The 22,117-nt window shown below is 49.2% G+C and overlaps 15 non-coding genes and 4 pseudogenes across 15 annotated transcripts; all 19 read left to right on the forward strand.

Moving 5' to 3' along the window:
• Positions 1-1,564: 1,564 nt before the first annotated feature.
• Positions 1,565-1,683, forward strand: LOC119372776 (5S ribosomal RNA; annotated as a pseudogene).
• A 162-nt stretch (positions 1,684-1,845) lies between these two features.
• LOC119372778 (5S ribosomal RNA) lies at positions 1,846-1,964 on the forward strand. The gene has a single exon (XR_005179699.1). It is a non-coding gene; the product is annotated as a 5S ribosomal RNA (ribosomal RNA).
• Positions 1,965-2,127: 163 nt separating this feature from the next.
• On the forward strand, positions 2,128-2,246 carry LOC119372790 (5S ribosomal RNA). The gene has a single exon (XR_005179700.1). It is a non-coding gene; the product is annotated as a 5S ribosomal RNA (ribosomal RNA).
• A 163-nt stretch (positions 2,247-2,409) lies between these two features.
• LOC119372802 (5S ribosomal RNA) lies at positions 2,410-2,528 on the forward strand. Its single transcript, XR_005179701.1, has one exon. It is a non-coding gene; the product is annotated as a 5S ribosomal RNA (ribosomal RNA).
• Positions 2,529-2,692: 164 nt separating this feature from the next.
• LOC119372811 (5S ribosomal RNA) lies at positions 2,693-2,811 on the forward strand. Its single transcript, XR_005179704.1, has one exon. It is a non-coding gene; the product is annotated as a 5S ribosomal RNA (ribosomal RNA).
• A 163-nt stretch (positions 2,812-2,974) lies between these two features.
• On the forward strand, positions 2,975-3,093 carry LOC119372823 (5S ribosomal RNA). The gene has a single exon (XR_005179714.1). It is a non-coding gene; the product is annotated as a 5S ribosomal RNA (ribosomal RNA).
• Positions 3,094-8,268: 5,175 nt separating this feature from the next.
• On the forward strand, positions 8,269-8,387 carry LOC119372777 (5S ribosomal RNA; annotated as a pseudogene).
• Positions 8,388-8,550: 163 nt separating this feature from the next.
• LOC119372835 (5S ribosomal RNA) lies at positions 8,551-8,669 on the forward strand. Its single transcript, XR_005179725.1, has one exon. It is a non-coding gene; the product is annotated as a 5S ribosomal RNA (ribosomal RNA).
• A 163-nt stretch (positions 8,670-8,832) lies between these two features.
• On the forward strand, positions 8,833-8,951 carry LOC119372844 (5S ribosomal RNA). Its single transcript, XR_005179733.1, has one exon. It is a non-coding gene; the product is annotated as a 5S ribosomal RNA (ribosomal RNA).
• Positions 8,952-9,114: 163 nt separating this feature from the next.
• Positions 9,115-9,233, forward strand: LOC119372845 (5S ribosomal RNA). Its single transcript, XR_005179734.1, has one exon. It is a non-coding gene; the product is annotated as a 5S ribosomal RNA (ribosomal RNA).
• Positions 9,234-9,397: 164 nt separating this feature from the next.
• Positions 9,398-9,516, forward strand: LOC119372846 (5S ribosomal RNA). The gene has a single exon (XR_005179735.1). It is a non-coding gene; the product is annotated as a 5S ribosomal RNA (ribosomal RNA).
• A 5,180-nt stretch (positions 9,517-14,696) lies between these two features.
• LOC119372779 (5S ribosomal RNA) lies at positions 14,697-14,815 on the forward strand (annotated as a pseudogene).
• A 163-nt stretch (positions 14,816-14,978) lies between these two features.
• On the forward strand, positions 14,979-15,097 carry LOC119372847 (5S ribosomal RNA). The gene has a single exon (XR_005179736.1). It is a non-coding gene; the product is annotated as a 5S ribosomal RNA (ribosomal RNA).
• Positions 15,098-15,260: 163 nt separating this feature from the next.
• LOC119372848 (5S ribosomal RNA) lies at positions 15,261-15,379 on the forward strand. The gene has a single exon (XR_005179737.1). It is a non-coding gene; the product is annotated as a 5S ribosomal RNA (ribosomal RNA).
• Positions 15,380-15,542: 163 nt separating this feature from the next.
• Positions 15,543-15,661, forward strand: LOC119372849 (5S ribosomal RNA). The gene has a single exon (XR_005179738.1). It is a non-coding gene; the product is annotated as a 5S ribosomal RNA (ribosomal RNA).
• Positions 15,662-15,824: 163 nt separating this feature from the next.
• Positions 15,825-15,943, forward strand: LOC119372850 (5S ribosomal RNA). Its single transcript, XR_005179739.1, has one exon. It is a non-coding gene; the product is annotated as a 5S ribosomal RNA (ribosomal RNA).
• Positions 15,944-16,107: 164 nt separating this feature from the next.
• Positions 16,108-16,226, forward strand: LOC119372851 (5S ribosomal RNA). The gene has a single exon (XR_005179740.1). It is a non-coding gene; the product is annotated as a 5S ribosomal RNA (ribosomal RNA).
• Positions 16,227-16,389: 163 nt separating this feature from the next.
• LOC119372853 (5S ribosomal RNA) lies at positions 16,390-16,508 on the forward strand. The gene has a single exon (XR_005179742.1). It is a non-coding gene; the product is annotated as a 5S ribosomal RNA (ribosomal RNA).
• Positions 16,509-21,677: 5,169 nt separating this feature from the next.
• On the forward strand, positions 21,678-21,796 carry LOC119372781 (5S ribosomal RNA; annotated as a pseudogene).
• The last annotated feature ends 321 nt before the right edge of the window (positions 21,797-22,117 follow it).

The following is a 22,117-nucleotide window of genomic DNA, read 5'->3' on the forward strand; positions in this document are numbered from 1 at the left end:
TCAGGGTTGCCCCCTAAGCCCTCTGTTATTTTGTATTTATATAGAAACTCTGTGCATGAAAGTAATTAATAACAATAGCATCCTTGGTTTCCAGTTGCAAGCAGTCGAAGTGAAGTTGTTAGCATATGCAGACGACATTGCTATTTTTACAAGGGATCAGAGTAGTATAATACAGGCCGTCGAAACAGTGCGTGAGTTCACCAAGGCTACGGGGAGTGGCGTGAACTGGTCCAAGAGCCTTGGGCTCTGGCACGGATCGTGGCCATCGACGCCGGACCACTTCGCTAATGTGCCTTGGGCAACGACCCCGGGCAAGTACTTGGGAGTGCCGCTCGATTGTTATCGCGAGAGCGACAACTACTGGAAAGAGCAGGTGAAAGATACGCAGGAGAAAGCGGTGAAATGGAAAGGAGCTTCGTTATCAATTTTTGCCAGAGCCACCGTCTGCAATCTGTTTTTTATCAGCAAGCTCTGGTACGTAATGCAGGTGCTGCATTGTTCCCGGACTAATGTACAGAAGTTCCATAGGATATTTGCCATATTTGTCTGGGCTTCTGAGTGGGAACGGTGCAGCCGTACCAACTTGTTTCGACGGGTCAAAGATGGGGGACTGGGACTCGGTCACTTGTTTTTACGGCAGCTTGTCAACCGGTTTTTGTTTTTTAGAGATGCCACCGATCCTCTCCTGCGCACGCTATGTCAATTAAGATTGGGCAGACTTCTGCCTGAATTTGTTGTGTCCACCGAAGGTTGTGTGGGAGGGATCGGTGGTTTTTACAAAGAAATTGTGACTACTGTAAGATTTCTTTCTGTGCGGTTTTCTAAAGAGTACCTTGCCAATGTCAGACGAAAAGAACTTTATTTTGCTTTATGTGATATTGTTTTTCCCGTGCCACTGTACCGGTCATTGTACAGTGGAGGCCCAGGAAGCAATGTTTTAAAGAGGGTTAAAAAAATGCATGTACAGCCGGGAACCAAAACATTTTTCTTTAAACTTCATTCGGGAACGTTACCAGTTAAAGCCTTTTTGGAGCGAAAGGGTTGTTTTTTGCCGTGGGGCACGCACTGTATTATTTGTAAGTCGCCGGAAACAATAGATCATGTTTTTTTACATTGTTGGGAGGGGGTTTATTTTTGGGATGTTTTGCAAAGAGCTATTAAGAAAGATTTTCCATTGGACTCGCACGGTATTCGTTTTTTGAGAGTAGAGAACGAAGATGGCATTCCATTTGATGCAATCATGCTTATGGGCCTCCACTCTTTGTGGCGCTCGAGAATGGCAGGTCAGCATTTTGACAAGGATGCGAGGCCTGCCCGAGCTTATTTCCGTGAAAGTGTGCACTGGTATATTGAGATCTATAAAACGGCACCGGAACCGCCCGAGTGGCTCTCAAGAGTTGAGCCGCTTGTCACTTTGTCGGAATTTTAGCCTGACGATACCAGCACGATGCTGGTTGACTACATAGTCACCGTATGTACTTTGTACACTGGGTGGTTTACGACACGTTTTCATTGTAATATATGTTGTGTACCTAAGACAGGTAATAAAGAAAAAAAAAAAAAAAAAATCGGCCATACCATGCTGAATGCGCCGGTTCTCGTCCGATCCCCGAAGCTAAGCAGCATTGGGCTCGGTCAGTACTTGGGAGGGAGACCACCTGGGAACACCGAGTGCTGATGGCACCTTCTTTTTTTCTGCTTTTTTAGTTATTCTCTACAATGTATACTGCTGTTTTTTTATTTTTATTAGTCGCACTCATTAGTCACACTTCAATAATTACACATTGATGTTATTGACAAGAGCACATTGGTAGTTACAAGTAGAGTCGTAAAGCGGTGTCTCCCGCCATCGGCCATACCATGCTGAATGCGCCGGTTCTCGTCCGATCCCCGAAGCTAAGCAGCATTGGGCTCGGTCAGTACTTGGGAGGGAGACCACCTGGGAACACCGAGTGCTGATGGCACCTTCTTTTTTTTCTGCTTTTTTAGTTATTCTCTACAATGTATACTGCTGTTTTTTTATTTTTATTAGTCGCACTCATTAGTCACACTTCAATAATTACACATTGATGTTATTGACAAGAGCACATTGGTAGTTACAAGTAGAGTCGTAAAGCGGTGTCTCCCGCCATCGGCCATACCATGCTGAATGCGCCGGTTCTCGTCCGATCCCCGAAGCTAAGCAGCATTGGGCTCGGTCAGTACTTGGGAGGGAGACCACCTGGGAACACCGAGTGCTGATGGCACCTTCTTTTTTTTCTGCTTTTTTAGTTATTCTCTACAATGTATACTGCTGTTTTTTTATTTTTATTAGTCGCACTCATTAGTCACACTTCAATAATTACACATTGATGTTATTGACAAGAGCACATTGGTAGTTACAAGTAGAGTCGTAAAGCGGTGTCTCCCGCCATCGGCCATACCATGCTGAATGCGCCGGTTCTCGTCCGATCCCCGAAGCTAAGCAGCATTGGGCTCGGTCAGTACTTGGGAGGGAGACCACCTGGGAACACCGAGTGCTGATGGCACCTTCTTTTTTTTCTGCTTTTTTAGTTATTCTCTACAATGTATACTGCTGTTTTTTTTATTTTTATTAGTCGCACTCATTAGTCACACTTCAATAATTACACATTGATGTTATTGACAAGAGCACATTGGTAGTTACAAGTAGAGTCGTAAAGCGGTGTCTCCCGCCATCGGCCATACCATGCTGAATGCGCCGGTTCTCGTCCGATCCCCGAAGCTAAGCAGCATTGGGCTCGGTCAGTACTTGGGAGGGAGACCACCTGGGAACACCGAGTGCTGATGGCACCTTCTTTTTTTTCTGCTTTTTTAGTTATTCTCTACAATGTATACTGCTGTTTTTTTATTTTTATTAGTCGCACTCATTAGTCACACTTCAATAATTACACATTGATGTTATTGACAAGAGCACATTGGTAGTTACAAGTAGAGTCGTAAAGCGGTGTCTCCCGCCATCGGCCATACCATGCTGAATGCGCCGGTTCTCGTCCGATCCCCGAAGCTAAGCAGCATTGGGCTCGGTCAGTACTTGGGAGGGAGACCACCTGGGAACACCGAGTGCTGATGGCACCTTCTTTTTTTTCTGCTTTTTTAGTTATTCTCTACAATGTATACTGCTGTTTTTTTTATTTTTATTAGTCGCACTCATTAGTCACACTTCAATAATTACACATTGATGTTATTGACAAGAGCACATTGGTAGTTACAAGTAGAGTCGTAAAGCGGTGTCTCCCGCCATCGGCCATACCATGCGCATTCTACTTCCGGGCGCGCCAGCGAACGGACGCAGAATGAACGGCTCCGATGGAGCGGCGATAGCGGCCCAAGCCAGCCGCGGAAACAGGATCACCGTCGACGATGATAAGGAATACGAAATTGTGCTGCCCACTCTGCCTACCGGTCGTGTTGTTCACAACACGTTGTTTTTGCACGGTGACGTGCGTGAGAGGCCCTACAGGGTCGAAGACTTCCGAGACGCCCTGGTCACCGCTGGTGTGCTCCCCGACGTGGTGGCGTTGGGGGCGTACCAGATTAACCATGTCTGGGCGGTGACCCTCAACACCGGAGAAGCTACAAAGAAACTGGCCGCGTTGAAGGAGCTCAAGGTGAAAGGGCGCCGGTGCGTCATTTTCGACCCTGAAGACCAACGGGTGAAAATTCGCCTGCACTGGCTGCTCTACGGTGTGCAGGACGAAGACGTACGGACAGCTTTCGCGGCGTTCGGAAACGTCACCGAGGTGACGCGTGAGCGTTGGCGCGTCCAGGGCATGCGGGAAAAGGGCTCAACCACCAGGAGCGTGCTCCTCAAGTTGAAGCCTGGACTGAAGGTGGACGACCTGCCCCACCAGGTTAGAGTCGCCGGCGAATTGGCCCTCGTGGTGGTGCCCGGGAGGGCAATGCAATGCCTGCGTTGCCACGGCACGGGTCATGTTCGCCGAGACTGCAAGGTGCCCCGCTGTTCGAAGTGCAGGCGCTATGGACATGCAGACGCGGACTGCGTCCGCACCTACGCGTCGGCGACCGGACTGCCAAGGGCTGACGAGCACAACGAGCTCATGGACGTCGCCGAGGCCGAGGAGGCAGCGAGGGGGACTGACGAGGCGAGAAAGCAGGCGGGTCAACCGGACACATCGGCGCCTTCCAGCGGTGAAGCCTCGAAAGGGGCTGGCCCGGCTGAACAAGAAGCGTCAGGTGACTCGTCTGGCTCAAAAGGCACCCCGCCGATAACACAGGTCCTGCCAGCGTCCTTAGGAGCTGACACCCGCCAGGTTCCTGAACCGACGCGCCAACGAGCGGCGGGTAATGCGGCTGGGTCGAGCGACACGACGGGCAAAGCGACGGAGAGCTCGCCAGGAACCAAGGGCGGCGAGCAGAAAAGCCCGAGCGAGCCGCAGGCGGAGAAGCCTGGCGGCCAGACGTCTATCAACGCCGCCGTGGCGTCGAAGCGCCCGCACCCGCAGACCAGCGACGACGGGACTCAAGCGACGACGCCGGGTGTCGAGGAACCCCCAGCAAAGACTGCCCAAGTACGGCGGTCATCCCTTCGTCCGCGCCCCAACGTTCCGTCCGACAGGCGAGGAGGCAACGCCGAGCCAGTCGGGCAAGTTCAAGTGCCGGCGCCGGACGGCACCGCCGGCGATGGCGTCGTCTAGCCCCGCGCTAGACGTGAGAGGTAAGCACAGTGCTGCTGGTCTCTCTTCTTTTCGTTAAAATGGCTCCTGCATGCCCGTTAAAAGTTGCAACCCTAAACGTTAGAGGACTGGCGGGAAAAAGAAAGCAGGGCCAGCTTTATCGACTTTTAACGGAACGCGACATAGATGTGCTGGCGGTGCAGGAAACGAAAGTTGATGGTGAAGAAGAGACCGGCAGCATGGTGCGACGTTTCACGTCTAGGTTTTTTGTTGTGGTCAGCCACGCACTGGGCACATCGGCCGGCTGCGTACTTTTTGTGAAGAAGTTGCCGGAGCTCCAAGTGAATGGTCATTTTTCGTGTGCGACGGGCCGGTGTGTGGTTCTTGACTTTTCTTTGAATAATGTCGAGTGGCGTATTGTGTGTGTGTACGCGCCCAACAAGGTGGAAGAAAGGGCCCTGTTTTTTCACGGCCTAGAACAACGACTCTGTGCAGAAAAGCAGACGATACTGTTGGGCGACTTTAACTGCGTTCTCAGTGCACACGACAAGACGAGCACTCGCGGCTTTAGAGAAAAGAGCACAGATGTCTTGACGCGCATTCTCGAGAACTGGGATCTTGAGGATGTTGCAGAATGTCTTCAGTATGCGAGTGCGATTAAGTACACGCGTTTTGAAGGGCCTAGTTATGCGAGACTTGACCGCATTTATGTATCCGTTGACATCCTGCCGGCATGTACTAGTTATGCTGTAGTCGCGGTGTCCTTTTCTGACCACTGCTTAGTGGAATGCTCTATCGGAAATAAGAAGCGAACCAATTCTTTCTCGTGGGAAACATGGAAATTAAATAGGAAGCTGCTGGAGGATGAAGAATTTAATTCAAGTGTAATTGAGGAAATTGGCAAATTAGAACCAAGCAAAAGTCTGCACATTTGGCAACACTGGGAGCTGTGTAAAGAAACTATAAAATTAAAAGCAATTGACAGGGCAACGCGCATTCGGCATGATCAGAGAAAGAAAGAGACGGAAATGAAAGAGCTTCTTGATAGGCTACTAAAGCATGAATGCCGAGCCCCCGGAAAATGGTCAGAAGACATCAGAAAAGTAAACAAAAGATTGAGCAACTGGACGAAGAACGTTATCGCGGTGCGTTGGTGAGGGCAAGGGCAGAGGACACAGCCGCGGGTGAAACGCCATCGAAGCGAGCGCTGTGCTTGGAAAAAGCACGCGCGGAAAGAAACCACATACATGAGATAGAATGGGGCGGGTCGGTAACAGGCGATACAGAGGACATTAAAATGGCTTTCACTGAGCATTATCGGGCATTATTCGCCGCGCACGACGTAGACCTGGAAAAATTTAAAAACGAGTATTTGCCTGTTTTGCCTCGCGTGGACGATGAAAGAAAGGAGAATTTGCAAAGGCCAATAACCTCAACCGAAATTGAACTAGCAATAGACAAGTTAAATCCTGGAAAATCACCCGGACCTGACGGATTCACCGCCGCTTTTTATAAACAGTTTAAACACGAAATAAGCCCTATACTCACAGTCATCTTTAATGAAGCGTACAAATTAAACACATTGCCACCGTCATACCGGTCTTCCCACACAGTACTTATCCCTAAAACCGAGGACCCAGATAAGCTAAAATTTGTTTCAGGGTATAGACCAATAGCCCTTACTAACGTAGAATACAAAATATATATGAAGGTTCTGGCTCGAAGACTACAGACTGTGATTAAGGACATCGTCGGGCCTCACCAAACGTGCGGTATCAAAGGGCGATCGATTGTGACCAATATTCACATAGCGCGCAGCATACTCGAATGTTGTGATTATTCAGATGAGCGAGTTGCCATCTTACAGATTGATTTTCAAAAGGCGTTCGATTGTGTTGACCATAGAATTTTGTTTGCTCTGTTAAATTATGTTAACCTCGGTTCTGTTATTTGCGAGGGAGTGGCCCTGGCGTACCGAAACTGCACTACAAAGTTGATCGTGAATAAGAGTCTGGGGGCCCCCATTAGTGTGCAACGTTCGGTTCGTCAGGGTTGCCCCCTCAGCCCTTTGTTATTTTGCATGTATATTGAAACTCTCTGCATGAAAATTGTCAACGAACATAGCATCAACGGTTTTCAGTTACAAGCAGCAGAAGTTAAGCTGCTTGCGTACGCGGATGATGTGGCTATTTTTACAAGGGACAAACGTAGTATAACACAGACAGTAGAAACCGTGCGTACATTCAGCCAAGCTACAGGCAGCGGAGTTAACTGGTCGAAGTCTCTAGGGCTCTGGCACGGATCGTGGCTAACCAAACCTGACCACTTCGCTAACGTGCCTTGGGTGACGACCCCGGGCAGGTATTTGGGCGTCCCGCTCGATGGTTATCGCGACAGCGATCATTATTGGAAGGGTCAGGCGAAAGATATACGGGAGAGGGCAGATAAGTGGAAAGGAGCCGCCATATCGATCTTTGCCAGAGCCACTGTTTGTAACTTGTTTTTATCAGCAAGTTGTGGTACGTGATGCAGGTGCTGCATTGCTCCCGGACTAATGTGCAGAAGTTTCACAGAATATTTGCCATATTTGTCTGGGCTTCTGAGTGGGAGCGATGCAGCCGTACCAACTTGTTTCGACGGGTTAAGGACGGGGGACTGGGACTCGGTCACTTGTTTTTACGGCAGCTGGTCAACCGGTTTTTGTTTTTTAGAGATGTCACCGATCCTTTCCTGCGAACACTGTGTCAATTGCGACTTGGTAGATGTCTCCCAGAGTATGTAGTGACTACCGAGGATTTTGTGGGAGGGATTGGGGCTTTCTTTAAAGAAATTGTGTTTAGTATCAGGTTTCTCACTGTGAGATTTTCAAGGGAGTACCTTTGGAGTGTAAAACGAAAAGAACTTTATTTTGCCTTATGCGACATCGTCTTTCCAGTGCCGTTGTACAGGTCCTTGTACAGTGGAGGCCCAGGTAGCAACGTTTTAAAGAGAGTAAAAAAAATGCGTGTGCAGCCGGGAACAAAGACCTTTTTCTTTAAACTGCATACCGGAACGTTGCCTGTTAAATCTTTTTTGGAGAAAAGGGGTTGTTTTTTGCCATGGGGTACTCATTGTTTAATTTGTAAATTGCCGGAAACCATAGATCATGTTTTTTTGCACTGTTGGGAGGGGGTTTATTTTTGGGACGTTTTGCAGAGATCTGTCAAGAAAGAGTTCCCGCTGCACCCGTATGGCATTCGGTTTTTGTGCGTAAACAATGAAGATGGGGTTCCTTTCGATGCAATTATGCTCCTGGGCCTCCACTCCTTGTGGAGATCGCGAATGGCAGGCTACCATTTCGATAAAGATGCGCGGCCTGCACGAGCGTACTTCAGGGAGAGTATTGATTGGTTTATAGAATTATATAAAGCGGAACCGGAACCACCCGAATGGCTGTCAAGACTACAGCCGCTGGTGACATTGCCCGAATTTTAACTTGACGATACCAGCACCATGCTGGTTGATTACACAGTCACCATATGTACTTTGTACATCGGGTGGTTTTTACACCAGTGTTGTGTGTATTATGTGCTGTGTACCAAAGCCAGGTAATAAAGAAAAAAAAAAAAAAAAAAAAATCGGCCATACCATGCTGAATGCGCCGGTTCTCGTCCGATCCCCGAAGCTAAGCAGCATTGGGCTCGGTCAGTACTTGGGAGGGAGACCACCTGGGAACACCGAGTGCTGATGGCACCTTCTTTTTTTTCTGCTTTTTTAGTTATTCTCTACAATGTATACTGCTGTTTTTTTATTTTTATTAGTCGCACTCATTAGTCACACTTCAATAATTACACATTGATGTTATTGACAAGAGCACATTGGTAGTTACAAGTAGAGTCGTAAAGCGGTGTCTCCCGCCATCGGCCATACCATGCTGAATGCGCCGGTTCTCGTCCGATCCCCGAAGCTAAGCAGCATTGGGCTCGGTCAGTACTTGGGAGGGAGACCACCTGGGAACACCGAGTGCTGATGGCACCTTCTTTTTTTTCTGCTTTTTTAGTTATTCTCTACAATGTATACTGCTGTTTTTTTATTTTTATTAGTCGCACTCATTAGTCACACTTCAATAATTACACATTGATGTTATTGACAAGAGCACATTGGTAGTTACAAGTAGAGTCGTAAAGCGGTGTCTCCCGCCATCGGCCATACCATGCTGAATGCGCCGGTTCTCGTCCGATCCCCGAAGCTAAGCAGCATTGGGCTCGGTCAGTACTTGGGAGGGAGACCACCTGGGAACACCGAGTGCTGATGGCACCTTCTTTTTTTTCTGCTTTTTTAGTTATTCTCTACAATGTATACTGCTGTTTTTTTATTTTTATTAGTCGCACTCATTAGTCACACTTCAATAATTACACATTGATGTTATTGACAAGAGCACATTGGTAGTTACAAGTAGAGTCGTAAAGCGGTGTCTCCCGCCATCGGCCATACCATGCTGAATGCGCCGGTTCTCGTCCGATCCCCGAAGCTAAGCAGCATTGGGCTCGGTCAGTACTTGGGAGGGAGACCACCTGGGAACACCGAGTGCTGATGGCACCTTCTTTTTTTTCTGCTTTTTTAGTTATTCTCTACAATGTATACTGCTGTTTTTTTTATTTTTATTAGTCGCACTCATTAGTCACACTTCAATAATTACACATTGATGTTATTGACAAGAGCACATTGGTAGTTACAAGTAGAGTCGTAAAGCGGTGTCTCCCGCCATCGGCCATACCATGCTGAATGCGCCGGTTCTCGTCCGATCCCCGAAGCTAAGCAGCATTGGGCTCGGTCAGTACTTGGGAGGGAGACCACCTGGGAACACCGAGTGCTGATGGCACCTTCTTTTTTTTCTGCTTTTTTAGTTATTCTCTACAATGTATACTGCTGTTTTTTTATTTTTATTAGTCGCACTCATTAGTCACACTTCAATAATTACACATTGATGTTATTGACAAGAGCACATTGGTAGTTACAAGTAGAGTCGTAAAGCGGTGTCTCCCGCCATCGGCCATACCATGCTCATTCTACTTCCGGACGCGATAGCGAACGGACGCAGGATGAACGGCTCCGATGGAGCGGCGATAGCGGCCCGTGCCGGCCGCGGTAACAGGATCACCGCCGAAGACGATAAGGACTACGAAATCGTGCTGCCTACTTTGCCTACCGGTCGTATCGTTCAGAACACGTTGTTCTTGCACGGAGACGTGCGTGAGAGGCCTTACCGGGTCGAAGATTTCCGAGACGCCCTTGCGACTGCTGGTGTTCTACCCGACGTGCTGGCAGTGGGTGCTTACCAGATTAACCATGTCTGGGCGGTCACCCTGAACACCGGCGAAGCCACAAAGAAACTCGCTGCCATGAAGGAGCTGAAGGTGAAAGGGCGTCGGTGTGTCATTTTCGACCCCGAAGACCAGCAGGTCAAACTTCGCCTGCATTGGCTGCTGTACGGCGTGCTGGACGAAGACATTCGTACAGCTTTCGCGGCGTTCGGGAACGTAACCGAAGTGACGCGCGAGCGTTGGCGTGTCCAAGGCATGCGAGAAAAGGGCTCAACCACGAGGAGCGTGCTACTCAAATTGAAGCCCGGTCTCAAGGTTGACGACCTGCCCCACCAGGTTCGTGTCGCCGGCGAGTTGGCCCTCGTGGTGGTTCCCGGGCGAGCAATGCAGTGCCTGCGCTGCCATGGAACGGGGCACGTACGCCGTGACTGCAGGGTGCCTCGGTGTTCAAAGTGCCGGCGCTATGGACACGCGGACGCGGACTGCGTCCGTACGTACGCGTCGGCGACCGGGCTGCCAAAGGCGGATGACCACGAGCATCTGATGGACGTCGCCGAGGCTGAAGAGGCGGCGAGGGGCACGGAGGACGCGAGGAGGCAGACGGGGCCACCGGACACGTCGGCGCTTACCGGCGGTGACGCCCCGAAAGGGGTTGTGCCGGGGGGCCTACAAGCTGTAGGTGACTCGTCAGGGTCACCGGGGAACGACCCGCTGACACAGGTCCTGCCTGCAGCTTCGTCAGGAGGAGGCACCGGGAAAGGGGTCGTCCCAGCGCTGCAAAGAGCGGCGGTTGACTCGGCTGCGTCAACCGAGACGCCTGGGACAGCGACGGACAGTGACCCAGCTGCCAAGGTCGGCGACGTTAAGACCTCCAAGGAGCTACCGCCAGAAAAGAGTGGCGTCACCATGCCTACCAATGTCGTCGCGGCGTCGAAGCGCCCCCACCCCCAGTCCAGCAACGACGGCAGCCAACCGGCTGCCCCTGGTGTCGAGGAGCCCCCTGCCAAGACAGCCCAAGTACGGCGGTCGTCTCTGCGACCACGCCCGAACGTTTCATCCGACAAGCGCGGCGGCAACGCCGACCCTGGCGGGCAAGCTCCAGCGGTTGCGCCGGATGGCAATGCCGGCGACGGCACCGTCTAGCCCCGTGCTAGACGTGAGAGGTAAGCACAGTGCTGCTGGTCTCCTTTCCGCTCGTTAAAATGGCTCCTGCTTGTTCGTTAAAAGTTGCCAGCATAAACGTCAGAGGACTGGCAGGGAAAAGAAAGCAGGCCCAGCTTTATCGACTTTTAACGGAACGTGACATAGACGTACTTGCGGTGCAGGAAACTAAAGTCGATGGCGAAGAGGAGACCGGCAGCATGGTGCAACGTTTCACGTCTCGCTTTTTTGCTGTAGTCAGCCACGCTGTGGGCACATCGGCCGGCTGCATACTTTTTGTTAAGAAGTTGCCGGGGCTCCAGATGAACGCCCATTTTTCGAGTGTTGATGGCCGATGCGCAGTATTTGATTTTTCTCTGAACAACACCGTGTGGCGCGTCGTGTGTGTGTACGCGCCCAACAAGGTCGAAGAAAGGGCCGTGTTTTTTCACAGCCTTGAACAACGGCTCAGTGCAGGAAGGCAGTTAATAGTGTTGGGCGACTTTAACTGTGTCCTTAGTGCGCACGACAAAACGAGCACTCGGGGTTTCAGGGATAAGAGCACGGATATATTGACGCGTATTGTCGAAAGCTGGGACCTCGAGGATGTGGCAGAATGTATTCAAGGTACGAGGCCAGTAAAATTTACGCGTTTCGAAGGCCCTAGCCACGCAAGACTCGACCGCGTTTACGTATCTGTGGACATCCTGCCGCATTGTACCGGTTACGACGTAGTCCCGGTGTCGTTTTCGGACCACTGCTTAGTACAGTGCTCTATCGGAATTACCAAGCGAACCACCTCTTTCTCGTGGGAAACATGGAAATTAAATAGTAAATTATTGCAGGACGAGGAGTTTAATTTAACTGTAAATGATCGAATCTCCAAATTAGACCCCAGTGAAAACCTTTGTATTTGGCAGCAGTGGGAACTATGTAAAGAATCTTTAAAATTGAAAGCAATTGAAAGGGCTACGTGTATTCAGCACGAAGAGAAAAGGAAAGAGAAGGAATTAAAACTGCTGCTTGATAAGCTACTCGAGCAGGAATGCCGAGCCCCTGGAAAATGGATAGAAGACATCAGAAAAGTAAAACAAAACTTAGAGCAACTGGACGAAGAACGGTATCGGGGCGCGCTTGTGAGGGCAAGGGCAGAGGATACGGCTGCGGGTGAAATGCCATCGAAACGCGCCCTATGCTTGGAAAAAGCACGTGCCGAAAGAAACTACATACACGAGATAGAATGGGGCGGGTCGGTAACAACCGATACAGAGGAGATTAAAATGGCTTTCACTGAGCATTATCGGGCATTATTCGCCGAGCACGACGTAGACCTGGAAAAAATAAAAACAAGTATCTGCCTGTTTTGCCCCGCGTGGACGATGAAAGAAAGGAGAGCTTGCAAAGGCCAATAACCTCAGCCGAAGTTGAAGTAGCAATAGAAAAGTTAAATCCTGGAAAATCACCCGGTCCTGACGGATTCACCGCCGCTTTTTATAAACAGTTTAAACACGAAGTAAGCCCTATCCTCACAGTCATATATAATGAAGCGTACAAATTAAATACATTGCCACCGTCATACCGGTCTTCCCACACGGTACTTATACCCAAAACCGAGGACCCAGATAAGCTAAAATTTGTTTCAGGGTATAGACCAATAGCCCTTACTAACGTAGAATACAAAATCTATATGAAGAGTTTTGGCTCGCAGACTGCAGTCATGTGATTAAGGACATCGTTGGGCCGCATCAAACGTGCGGTATCAAAGGGCGATCCATTGTTACCAATATTCATATAGCGCGCAGCATACTTGAATGTTGTGATTATTCAGATGAGCGAGTTGCCATCTTACAGATTGATTTTGAAAAGGCATTTGATTGTGTTGACAATAGAATTTTGTTTGCTCTGTTAGATTATGTTAACCTTGGTTCTGTCATCTGCGAGGGAGTGGCCCTGGCGTACCGAAACTGCACTACGAGGTTGATCGTTAATAAGAGTCTGGGGGCCCCCATTAGTGTGCAACGTTCGGTTCGTCAGGGTTGCCCCCTCAGCCCCCTGTTATTTTGCATGTACATAGAAACTCTCTGCATGAAAATTGTCAATGAACATAGCATCAATGGTTTTCAGTTACAAGCAGCAGAAGTTAAGCTGCTTGCGTACGCGGACGATGTGGCTATTTTTTCAAGGGACAAACGTAGTATAACCCAGGCTGTCGAAACCGTGCGTGCATTCAGCCAAGCTACAGGGAGCGGAGTTAACTGGTCGAAGTCCCTAGGGCTCTGGCACGGATCGTGGCCAACCAAACCTGACCACTTCGCAAACGTGCCTTGGGTGACGACCCCGGGCAAGTATTTGGGCGTCCCGCTCGATGGTTATCGCGACAGCGATCATTATTGGAAAGGTCAGGCGAAAGATATACGGGAGAAAGCCGACAAGTGGAAAGGCGCCGCCTTATCGATCTTTGCCAGAGCCACCGTTTGTAACTTGTTTTTTTATCAGCAAGTTGTGGTACGTAATGCAGGTGCTGCATTGCTCCCGGACTAATGTGCAGAAGTTTCACCGAATATTTGCCATATTTGTCTGGTCCTCTGAGTGGGAGCGATGCAGTCGTACCAACTTGTTTCGACGGGTCAAAGATGGGGGGCTGGGACTTGGTCACCTCTTTTTGCGGCAGCTTGTTAACCGTTTTTTGTTTTTTAGAGACGTCACTGATCCCTTCCTGCGCACACTGTGTCAAATGCGACTCGGTAGATATCTCCCTGAGTATGTTGTTACTATCGAAGATTGTGTGGGAGGGATTGGCGGTTACTATAAAGAAATAGTGTCTAGTGTCAGGTTTCTTTCTGTAAGATTTTCGAGAGAGTACCTTTGGAATGTAAAAAGAAAAGAGCTTTATTTTGCCTTGTGCGACATTGTTTTCCCAGTGCCGTTGTACAGGTCCTTGTACAGTGGAGGCCCAGGTAGCAATGTATTAAAGAGAGTTAAAAAAATGCAGGTGCAGCCGGGAACAAAGACCTTTTTCTTTAAACTTCATACCGGAACGTTGCCTGTCAAAGCCTTTTTGGAGACAAGGGGTTGCTTTTTGCCATGGGGTAGTCATTGTTTGATTTGCAAATTGCCCGAAACGATAGACCATGTTTTTCTACATTGTTGGGAGGGGGTTTATTTTTGGGACGTACTACAGAGAACAGTCAAAAAAGAATTCCCACTGCACCCGTATGGCATTCGGTTCTTGTGCGTAAAGAATGAAGACGGCGTTCCGTTTGACGCAGTCATGCTCCTGGGCCTCCACTCTTTGTGGAGATCGCGAATGGCTGGGTATCACTTTGACAAAGATGCGCGGCCTGCTCGAGCGTACTTTAGAGAGAGCATTCATTGGTTATTAGAATTATATAAAGTGGAACCGGAACCACCCGAGTGGCTCTCAAGACTACAGCCACTGGTGACATTGCCCGAATTTTAACTAGACGATACCAGCTCCATGCTGGTTGACTACACAGTCACCACGTGTACTTTGTACATTGGGTGGGTTTAATTTTAGTGTTGTTTGTTTCATGTGTTTTGTACCTAAGCCAGGTAATAAAGAAAAAAAAAAAAAAAAAAAATCGGCCATACCATGCTGAATGCGCCGGTTCTCGTCCGATCCCCGAAGCTAAGCAGCATTGGGCTCGGTCAGTACTTGGGAGGGAGACCACCTGGGAACACCGAGTGCTGATGGCACCTTCTTTTTTTTCTGCTTTTTTAGTTATTCTCTACAATGTATACTGCTGTTTTTTTATTTTTATTAGTCGCACTCATTAGTCACACTTCAATAATTACACATTGATGTTATTGACAAGAGCACATTGGTAGTTACAAGTAGAGTCGTAAAGCGGTGTCTCCCGCCATCGGCCATACCATGCTGAATGCGCCGGTTCTCGTCCGATCCCCGAAGCTAAGCAGCATTGGGCTCGGTCAGTACTTGGGAGGGAGACCACCTGGGAACACCGAGTGCTGATGGCACCTTCTTTTTTTTCTGCTTTTTTAGTTATTCTCTACAATGTATACTGCTGTTTTTTTATTTTTATTAGTCGCACTCATTAGTCACACTTCAATAATTACACATTGATGTTATTGACAAGAGCACATTGGTAGTTACAAGTAGAGTCGTAAAGCGGTGTCTCCCGCCATCGGCCATACCATGCTGAATGCGCCGGTTCTCGTCCGATCCCCGAAGCTAAGCAGCATTGGGCTCGGTCAGTACTTGGGAGGGAGACCACCTGGGAACACCGAGTGCTGATGGCACCTTCTTTTTTTTCTGCTTTTTTAGTTATTCTCTACAATGTATACTGCTGTTTTTTTATTTTTATTAGTCGCACTCATTAGTCACACTTCAATAATTACACATTGATGTTATTGACAAGAGCACATTGGTAGTTACAAGTAGAGTCGTAAAGCGGTGTCTCCCGCCATCGGCCATACCATGCTGAATGCGCCGGTTCTCGTCCGATCCCCGAAGCTAAGCAGCATTGGGCTCGGTCAGTACTTGGGAGGGAGACCACCTGGGAACACCGAGTGCTGATGGCACCTTCTTTTTTTTCTGCTTTTTTAGTTATTCTCTACAATGTATACTGCTGTTTTTTTATTTTTATTAGTCGCACTCATTAGTCACACTTCAATAATTACACATTGATGTTATTGACAAGAGCACATTGGTAGTTACAAGTAGAGTCGTAAAGCGGTGTCTCCCGCCATCGGCCATACCATGCTGAATGCGCCGGTTCTCGTCCGATCCCCGAAGCTAAGCAGCATTGGGCTCGGTCAGTACTTGGGAGGGAGACCACCTGGGAACACCGAGTGCTGATGGCACCTTCTTTTTTTTCTGCTTTTTTAGTTATTCTCTACAATGTATACTGCTGTTTTTTTTATTTTTATTAGTCGCACTCATTAGTCACACTTCAATAATTACACATTGATGTTATTGACAAGAGCACATTGGTAGTTACAAGTAGAGTCGTAAAGCGGTGTCTCCCGCCATCGGCCATACCATGCTGAATGCGCCGGTTCTCGTCCGATCCCCGAAGCTAAGCAGCATTGGGCTCGGTCAGTACTTGGGAGGGAGACCACCTGGGAACACCGAGTGCTGATGGCACCTTCTTTTTTTTCTGCTTTTTTAGTTATTCTCTACAATGTATACTGCTGTTTTTTTATTTTTATTAGTCGCACTCATTAGTCACACTTCAATAATTACACATTGATGTTATTGACAAGAGCACATTGGTAGTTACAAGTAGAGTCGTAAAGCGGTGTCTCCCGCCATCGGCCATACCATGCTGAATGCGCCGGTTCTCGTCCGATCCCCGAAGCTAAGCAGCATTGGGCTCGGTCAGTACTTGGGAGGGAGACCACCTGGGAACACCGAGTGCTGATGGCACCTTCTTTTTTTTCTGCTTTTTTAGTTATTCTCTACAATGTATACTGCTGTTTTTTTATTTTTATTAGTCGCACTCATTAGTCACACTTCAATAATTACACATTGATGTTATTGACAAGAGCACATTGGTAGTTACAAGTAGAGTCGTAAAGCGGTGTCTCCCGCCATCGGCCATACCATGCATTCTACTTCCGGCCGCGCAAGCGAACGGACGCAGGATGAACGGCTCCGATGGAGCGGCGATAGCGGCCCGTGCCGGCCGCGGTAACAGGATGGCTGTCGAAGAAGATAACGCTTACGAGATTGTGCTGCCTACTCTGCCCACTGGCCGTGTTGTTCTCAACACGTTGTTTTTGCACGGAGACGTGCGTGAGCGGCCGTACAAGGTGGAAGATTTCCGAGACGCCCTCGCCGCGGCTGGTGTGCTCCCTGACGTCGTGGCGTTAGGGGCGTACCAGATCAACCACGTCTGGGCGGTGACACTGAAAACCGGTGAAGCCACGAAGAAGTTAGCAGCGGTTAAGGAGCTGAAGGTCAAAGGCCGCCGGTGTGTGGTTTTCGACCCTGAGGACCAGCAGGTCAAACTGCGCCTGCATTGGATGCTTCACGGCGTCCAAGATGACGACATCCGGACCGCTTTCGCTGCATTCGGGAACGTCACCGAGGTTACCCGAGAGCGTTGGCGCGTACAAGGCATGCGAGAGAAGGGCTCCACCACAAGGACTGTGTTGCTGAAGCTGAAGGCGGGAGTAAGGGTCGACGACCTGCCCCACCAGGTTCGTGTCGCCGGCGAGTTGGCCCTCGTGGTGGTGCCCGGGCGTGCAATGCAGTGCCTGCGCTGCCACGGCACGGGACACGTTCGCCGGGACTGCAGGGTGCCCCGGTGTTCGAAGTGCCGGCGTTACGGACACGCGGACGCGGACTGCGTCCGAACCTACGCGTCGGCGACCGGGCGGCCAAAGGACGACGAAAATGAAGAGCTCATGGACGTCGCCGAGGCGGAGGAGGCTGCGAGGGGAATCGACGAGGCAGGAAAGCGGTCACGACCAGAGGACACGTCGACGCCTTCCAGCGGTGACGCCCCGAAAGGAGACGGGCCGGTGGACCAACCAGCTGTAGGCGACATGTCGGGGACAAAGGGCCACCAGCCAGCAACACAAGTCGTCCCAGCGGCGTCAGGAGGCGATACCCGAAAGGGCAAGGCACCAACGCTTCATAGAGGGGCGGGCGAGTCGAGTGTGTCAACCGACGCGTCGCCGGCAGTCACGTCGAGTTCACCAGCACCCCAGGTTGGCGAACCTACAAACTTGAACGAGCCACAACCGGAGAAGAGTGGCGTTCACACGCCGCTCAATGCCACCGCGGCCTCCAAGCGCCCCCACCCCACGACCAGCAACGATGGTACTGAAGCGACCGTAATTGCCAACGAGGAACCACCCGCCAAGAGCGCCCAAGTACGGCGGTCATCCCTTCGACCGCGCCCCAACGTTCCGGCCGACAAGCGCGGCGGCAACGCGGAGCACGTGGGGCAAGTCCAAGTACCTGCGCCGGATGGCAACGCCGGCGACGGCATCGTCTAGCCACGTGCTAGACGCGAGAGGTAGGCATTGTGCCGCTGGTCCCTTTTCTTTTCGGTAAAATGGCGCCTGACTGCCCGTTAAAGGTCGCGACCATAAACGTTAGAGGACTGGCAGGAAAAAGAAAGCAAAGCCAGGTTTACCGACTTCTAACGGAACGAGAGATAGACGTGCTTGCAGTTCAGGAAACGAAAGTCGACGGCGAGGAGGAGACCAGCGGCATGGTGCAGCGTTTCGCGTCTAGATTTTTTGTCGTTGTTAGTCATGCAGTGGGCACATCGGCTGGATGCTTACTTTTCGTTAAGAAGTTGCCGGGGCTTCAGGTGAACGCTCACTTTTCGTGTGCGTCGGGTCGGTGTGCCTCTCTTGACTTCTCAATGTACAACACCGAGTGGCGTGTCGTATGCGCATATGCGCCCAACAAGGCTGAAGATAGGGCCCTGTTCTTTGGTAGCCTTGAGCAACGGCTAAGTGCAGGAAGGAAGCTAGTATTGTAGGGGATTTCAACTGCGTCCTCAGTTCCCACGGACAAAACGAGCGCTCGGTCTTTTAGAGATCAGAGCACAGATGTGTTATTGAGAATCGTTGAGAAACTGTGATCTTGAGGACGTTGCCGAAAGTTTCCACTGTTCGGGTGTACTGAAGTATACGCGTTTCGAAGGCCCAAGCTATGCACGACTCGACCGTATTTATGTATCAGTCGAAGTACTTCCTGAATGTGCTAGTTACGAGGTAGTGCCGGTGTCCTTTTCTGACCACTGCTTAGTTCAGTGCTCTATCGGAATTACCAAGAGAAACAACTCTTTTTCGTGGGAAACCTGGAAATTAAATGCAAGCTCCTGGAGGATGAAGAATATAATTCGTATGTAATGGAGGAAATTAACAAATTAGACCCTAGTGAAAGCCTGCACATTTGGCAACAGTGGGAGCTACTCAAAGAAACTTTAAAATTAAAAGCAATTAACAGGGCTTCGTGCATTCGGTATAACGAGAAACGGAAAGAGGCTGAATTAAAAGCGCTGCTTGATAAACTACTCAAGCAGGAATGCCGAGCCCCTGGAAATTGGAAAGAAGACATCAGAAAAATAAAACAAAAGTTAGAGCAGCTGGACGAAGAACGTTATCGGGGTGCGCTGCTGAGGGCAAGGGCAGAGGACACCGCTGCAGGCGAAACGCCTACGAAACGCGCGCTATGCCTAGAAAAAGCGCACGCCGAAAGGAACCACATACACGAAATAGAATGGGGTGGTACCTTATCAAAAGATACAGATGACATTAAAAGAGCTTTCACGGAACATTATCGGGCGCTATTCGCATTGCACGACGTAGACTTTGAAAGTTTCAAAAATGAATTTCTGTCTGGTTTACCCCGTCTGGACGACGAAAGGAAGGAAAGTTTAGAGCGTGCAATAACAGTGGCCGAAGTGGAGCACGCTATAGACAAGTTAAATCCTGGAAAGTCCCCAGGACCGGATGGATTCACTGCCGCCTTTTATAAAATGTTTAAACGCGAAATTAGCCCGATCCTAACGGTTATATTTAACGAAGCGTATAAATTGAACACATTGCCTCCATCATACAGGTCTTCCCACACTGTTCTCATACCCAAGACCGAGGATGTACATAAACTCAGATCTCTAACAGCGTATCGACCCATAGCCCTAACCAACGTTGAGTATAAAATTTATATGAAAGTATTGGCTCGAAGATTGCAGACAGTCATAAAGTACATCGTCGGGCCTCACCAGACATGTGGCATCAAAGGGCGATCTATTGTCTTAAACATTCATAAAGCGCGGAGCATACTGGAATATTGTGATTTTTCATATGAGCATGTTGCCATATTACAGTTAGATCTGGAAAAGGCTTTTGATTGCGTTGATCACAAAATTTTGTTTGCTGTATTAAATCACGCTAACCTCGGTTCTGTCATCTGCGAGGGAGTGGCCCTGGCGTACCGAAACTGCACGACCAGGTTGATAGTAAATAAGAGTGTGGGGGCCCCCATTAGTGTGCAACGTTCGGTTCGGCAGGGTTGCCCCCTCAGCCCCCTGTTATTTTGTCTTTATATTGAAACCTTGTGTTTGAAGGTAATCAACAACAACAGAATCAATGGTTTCCGGCTACATGCAGCTGAAGTCAAGCTGCTTGCGTATGCAGACGATGTAGCCGTTTTCACAAAGGACCAACACAGTATAGAACTGGCTGTCAAAACTGTGCGTGATTTCAGTCAAGCTACAGGGAGCGGTGTTAACTGGTCCAAGTGTCTAGGGCTCTGGCACGGATCGTGGCCATCGAAACCAGACCACTTTGCTAACGTGCCCTGGGTGACGACCCCGGGCAAGTACTTGGGCGTCCCGCTGGAGTGTTATCGCGACAGCGATCACTATTGGAAAAGTCAGGCTAAGGATACGCAAGAGAAAGCAGAGAAGTGGAAAGCAGGTGCCCTATCGATCTTTGCCAGAGCCACTATTTGCAACCTGTTTTTCATCAGCAAGCTGTGGTACGTTATGCAGGTGCTGCATTGCTCACGGACTAACGTGCAAAAGTTCCACAGGATATTTGCCACGTTTGTCTGGGCTTCTGGGTGGGAACGGTGCAGCCGTACAAACTTGTTCCGACGGGTAAAAGACGGGGGGCTCGGACTGGGTCACCTCTTCTTCCGTCAGCTCGTTAACAGGTTTTTGTTCTTTAGGGATGTCAGTGATCCTTTCTTGCGCACCATATGCCAATTGCGACTAGGTAGACTGTTGCCTGAGTATGTTGTCTCAACTGAGGAGTGTGTAGGAGGGATTGGTGGCTTTTATAAAGAAATAGTGTCGAGTGTGAAATTTCTTACCGTACGGTTTTCGAGAGAATATCTAGCCAATGTGAAACGAAAGGAACTTTACTTTGCTCTTTGTGATGTTGTCTTGCCTATGCCGTTGTATAGGTCATTGTACAGTGGAGGCCCAGGTAGCAATGTGTTAAAGAGAGTTAAAAAAATGCATGTGCAGCCCGGAACAAAAACATTCTTCTTTAAGGTTCATTCAGGAACGTTACCGGTCAAAACTTTTTTAGAGCGAAAGGGATGCTTTTTGCCGTGGGGTACACACTGTTTAATTTGCAAGGTACCAGAAACAATAGATCATGTTTTTTTGCATTGTTGGGAAGGGGTTTATTTTTGGGATGTCTTACAAAGAACTATTAAGAAAGATTTACCTCTGGACCCGTACGGCATTAGGTTTTTGAATGTCGACAATGAATACGGGGTTCCTCTAGACACCATCATGCTCTTGGGCCTCCACTCTTTGTGGCGATCGAGAATGGCAGGTTATCACTTTGATAAAGATGCTCGGCCTGCACGAGCCTACTTTAGAGAAAGTATTCATTTGTTTCTAGAAATTCATAAGGCAGCACCGGAACCACCAGAGTGGCTCCCAACAGTAGAGCCGCTGGTGACATTACGCGAATTTTAATATGACGACACCAGCGTGACGCTGGTTGACAGCTCAGTCACCGTATGTACTGTGTACATTGGGTGTTTTTACAAGTGTTGAATGTAATATATGTTGTGTACCTAAGACAGGTAATAAAGAAAAAAAAAAAAAAAAAAATCGGCCATACCATGCTGAATGCGCCGGTTCTCGTCCGATCCCCGAAGCTAAGCAGCATTGGGCTCGGTCAGTACTTGGGAGGGAGACCACCTGGGAACACCGAGTGCTGATGGCACCTTCTTTTTTTTCTGCTTTTTTAGTTATTCTCTACAATGTATACTGCTGTTTTTTTATTTTTATTAGTCGCACTCATTAGTCACACTTCAATAATTACACATTGATGTTATTGACAAGAGCACATTGGTAGTTACAAGTAGAGTCGTAAAGCGGTGTCTCCCGCCATCGGCCATACCATGCTGATTCTACTTCCGGCCGCGCTAGCGAGCGGACGAAGAATGAACGGCTCCGATGGAGCGGCGATAGCGGCCCGTGCCGGCCGCGGTAACAGGATCACCGTCGACGATGATAAGGACTACGAAATCGTGCTGCCTACTTT

This window comes from Rhipicephalus sanguineus, chromosome 10, assembly GCF_013339695.2.
Source record: "Rhipicephalus sanguineus isolate Rsan-2018 chromosome 10, BIME_Rsan_1.4, whole genome shotgun sequence".
Classification (NCBI taxonomy): domain Eukaryota; kingdom Metazoa; phylum Arthropoda; class Arachnida; order Ixodida; family Ixodidae; genus Rhipicephalus; species Rhipicephalus sanguineus.